This window comes from Cornus florida, unplaced genomic scaffold, assembly GCF_030987335.1.
Source record: "Cornus florida cultivar Cherokee Brave unplaced genomic scaffold, ASM3098733v1 CherokeeBrave_3.0.0_Hap2_Chr06, whole genome shotgun sequence".
Taxonomy (NCBI): domain Eukaryota; kingdom Viridiplantae; phylum Streptophyta; class Magnoliopsida; order Cornales; family Cornaceae; genus Cornus; species Cornus florida.
Window position 1 is genome coordinate 12853952 of NW_026775576.1, and position 4973 is coordinate 12858924.

The following is a 4973-nucleotide window of genomic DNA, read 5'->3' on the forward strand; positions in this document are numbered from 1 at the left end:
CTTGTACCTGAACAAATCCCCCAGTAACTTCGGGCTGAGTAAACAAGTTTACTCGTAGAGAATGAGCATACATCGACTCGATTTCTTTATAGATTTTTATAACAACATGTAACAATTCAAAAGGGTCATGCCACCTAACGTCTATGTCAAAGGTGAGACTCAAGGAGCATCCTAAGCTACCTTAAATCATTTCTAGCATAAAACACATCCTTTTTGCAATTTCAACAACATAGGTGCATGCTATACAAAACATCAAGACATAGATTCTCAAAGCCATCACCTTGAAATCTAAAATGCAATAACAACTAAATATAACAATTTAGTATAATTAGAATTTCTAATACCACATATCAAGACATAGATTCTCTAAGTTATCAACTTGAAATCTAAAAGTGTGCAAACAATTAAATATATCAATTTAGTATGGATGTACTTAACATCAAATCGCCAATAGCCAAAACCACAAGTCACAATTAAACATGATTGTCAACTTGAAATTGAATGTGAAATCAAATAGTGGAAGACTTGGATATCAAATCTCGGATTTCCGCCGAGAACAAAATGGTTATTCCGGGCATCAACCTGCTGGGAAGACCACCCTAGTGCGCACTATAAATGGGAAGAACTCATACTTCCCGCACTAGAGCCAAACTCTAGCCATATCACTTGTAACAACAATGTCCCAAGACTCCAAAATAATTCAAATAAGTTCACAACTTATATATAATTTATATAATGCACGAAATCACCTTCCATGCACAAATAGGTTAAAATCACACAATCCATGCCTTAGAGTTTAAATTCTAAAATGGCATATATAATGTCCATTACAAAGTATGCAATTCATTACACAAGGCAACAATATATTCCATAAAGAAAACATGTTTTGATGAATATAAATATAACAACAATGTTATCCATTGCTCAAAACACAACCAAGTGAATACACAATAAGTCCAAGTCCATGATTTGAATATCGAAATAACTTCTAAAACACAAATAGATCCATAGAGCCATTAGATATAATTTAATTAAATCGTGATAATTAAATCTCTAATTTACAAATCAACTCTAAATGATCCAAAATTAATATATGCTAGTACACAAGTCGTAGTCATCACAAATATCAAGTTAAAAACTTAATTAAGCCACTGGAATCATTAATTAGATTTTAATTAATTCTTTTAATTAAAACCTCTAGATTTGTATATTCATCCAAATGCTCTCAAGTTCAAATATGTTAAAGAACATGTCAAGACTTAATTTAAAAGCATATCATAAGTTATTTCCATGCAAGGTACGTCCATGGGAATTAAACTTTCACTAAAGAAAATTATTAAATAAAAAAGTGCAATTCTTATTCAAATAATCCCAATATAATATATGTTAACTAACATATCAAAGCCAAATTTTCTAGCATTTCACAATTTAATTCTAAATTATACATCATCATGAGAATTAAATCTTAACCATAGAAAATAATTAAATTAAATTCTAGATTATTAACAAAAGTATACATACAAGTTGTATAAGCATCAAAAACATGCAAGACAACAAAAATATGAAATTATAACACCCCCTACCTCCATTTGAAATGAAATCTCAAATCCCCACCAAAATGAAACTGCTCCGAATGTAAAGACCCGGTCATCTTCATTCATGTCCCTTTCTCAGATTTTCACGGATATTTTTTTTCCGTTGATCTTTTCCTTTCTGGGTTTAATCCCTCATCGCTTAGTGTCATCTCGAGTGCTCTGGTGTGATTTCTGAGACTCTTTTCTATGGATTGACAACTTCCTTTGAGGACCGAGTCGTTTCCACATTTTTCGTTTTTCGACACTATTCACTATTTCGTCCTTTTCCCTATGTTGTCTTTTCCCCGTTTGCCACTTTGTTGGCATAACCACACTTCTTGTATTTGGAGTTGGTTTTTGACTTAACGTATCTTCATCTTGAGTAGTTTCCATGAAATACGTATCTTTACTTTTGCAAGAAAGTACTCTGGTTACTCCCGGTGTCCATAGGGGCATGGATGCAAAGTTCTTTGGGATCTTTTTCTTTCCTTGGGGTGTTTTTCATAAATATCTTTTGCAGATATTTTATTTCAGGGGTTTTTAAGAAAATATTTTTAGAAGATATTTTCATTTTGGACCATTAGTGCAATTTTCACTTTTTGGAGGGGCCTTGGGCAATTAATGAAAGTTATTGCTAAATGTCTTGTTTTGGGCCTAAATCCTCGTACGGGATTCATTTTCACTTTTTGTCAAGTCATGTACTCTTGGAATTTCCTTCTGGTTGTTTTCTTCAGTTTCAGGGTTTTTGACCTCGGTTAGCGCCAAACTTGTTTGGGGCATAACTTTCTGATCGGGACTCGATTTTTGATGCCGTTTCTTTCGTTGTTCTTATTTTCTCATTTTGAAATTTTTTTGTTCATGGAGTTTTGCCATTTTAGCGCGTCTGCAAGAATTTGACTTTTTTGGACCCGGCGGGGCCCGTTCGAGGCACTTTTAGGGTTTTTCTATAAATTGGAGCACTTAAGAGAAAATATTAGATTTTTCTCTCTCTCTCTCCTCTCTCTTGACTGGCCATCCATGGCACCCATGGCTGCCGGTCTTCTTCTTCATTTTCCGGCCACTTCCCTTGGTTAAAAAGGTGTAGTACCTTTATGTTTATTGTTCCCGTCGACGTGCTCTTCAATTCCCCCTTATTAGAATTCAATTTTGGCCATTTCTTGAGTTCAGGTTTGAAGTTAAGATGTGAATTTGATGGGGTTTCCTTGGGGGTTATGTTCACGGTGTTGTCCCCGACAAAACCTAGAAGTTTCATCGGATTCGGAGCACATTCATTTTGGTGGGGATTTGAGATTTCATCTCAAATGGAGGTAGGGAATGTTTTAGGATTATTTTTATGTTATATTATGTGTTGCCCATGATTATATAACCTATATGTATGCCTTGTATCAAATCTAGACAGTTAGTAATATTTAATTCTTTGTATAAGATTAAATTTTCATGATGATGTATAACTTGGATTTGAATTGTGGCATGCTAGAAAGCTTAGTTTTAATATGTTTGTTAACATATATTTAATTGGGATTATTTGAATAAAAGTTGCATCTTTTATTTAATATTTTTCCTTATGAAAGATTAATTCCCATGGCCATACTTTACATGAAATGAACTTGTGTTATGCTTTTAAATTGAGTCTTGGCATGTTCTTTAACATACTTTAAATTGAGAGCATTTGGTTGAGTTTGAAATTCTAGAGACTTTAATTAAATGAATTAATTAAAATCTATTTTGTGGTTTCATTGGCCAAATTAAGCTTTTGAATGCATATATGTAATGACTATGATTTGTCCTTTAACATATATTAAATTGAGGCCATTTGGAAATGATGTGAAATTTAGAGAGTTTAATTATTTTAATTTAATTAAATTCTTCTTGTTTATCCATGGATTTAATCATGTTTTAGAAGTTGCTTCTATGTTGAGATCATGGATTTGGACTTGTTGAGTATTCACTTGATTATGTTTTAAGCATTGAAGAGCATTGTTGCTAAATTTATATTCATGAGAACTTATTTTCAATATTGAATATATGATTGACTTGTGTAAGGAATTGTACACTTTGTGTTAACATTATGTATGTCATTTTAAAATTGAAACTTAAGGCATGGATTGTGTGGTTTTAACTTGTGCATGGAAGGTGGTTTTCGTGCATTATATAAGTTATGTATAGGTTGTGAACTTATTTGGATTATTTTGGAGTCTTGGGACATTGTTGTTATATGTGACATGGCCAGAGTTTGGCTCTAGTGCGGGAGTTATAAGTTCTCCCCAATTGAGATAGTGCGCACTAGGGTGGTCTTCCTAGCGGGTTAATGCCCGGAATAACCATTTTGTTCTCGGCGGAATCCGAAACGTGATGTCCAAGTCTTTCACTATTTGTTTTCGCATTCAATTCCAAGTTAACAATTGTGTTTATATTGTGACTTTTGGTTTTGGCTATTGGCGATTTTGATGTTGTTAAGTACATCTATGTTTATGATTTTTATGAATCATTTTAATATTGTTAAGTACATCTATGTTTTATGATTTTAGTGAATCATTGTGAGCTTTGATGTTGTTAAGTACATTATGCTTATATGTTCAAATGTGGTTTAGGAATGATCCTATATTTTCATTTGGAACATAAACGTTAGGTGGCATGACTCACTTTGGCTATTCTAGCATTTTAGATTTCAAGTTGATAACCTTGAGAATTTACATTTTGTTGCTTTGTGTAAGCATGCTCCTATGTTGTTGGAATTGCATGAATGATGTGATTTATGCTAGAAATGATCTAGGGTAGCTTAGGATGCTCCCAGAGTTTCATCTTGACATAGATGTTAGTTGGCATGAGTCCCTTTAGCATGTTTCACCTTAAGGTGATGAAATTGTAAAACGTAGGTCGATACATGCTCATTTCCTATGAGTAGCTTTATGTTGCTCACCCCAAAGTTACTGGGGCATATTTCAGGTACAGGATTCAAGGTATGGAGATTAGCATTTACCCTTGGTGGTTTGGAGATTTGAAGTTCTTTCAAAGCATTCTTGTTCACATACAAATGTTTGCATGTTCAAGTCTTACTTTTGATGTTGTAACACTTAGATAGGTTCAATATGCCATTTTTATCTTATTACATGTAAAGTGTACTCGTGACGGCCCAAGTTTTGTAAACCCAGTGCATCAGTGATGACCAAAAGATGACCCGATAATGGATCCGAAATGCGGAAGCGAAAGGTGAAACAACGGTCTCTAGAGATACAATGCATCTCTAAGACACCAATATGACCCCCAAAGGAAACAAATGCAGAGGTGTCGTTTCAAAAACGGATAAAAAGAACCTAGGGGCAAAATGGTTATTTTGCAAAAAGTGGATTCAGGTGCTATCGAGCACACCACTGGAAAGACAATAACAAATAGTACCAA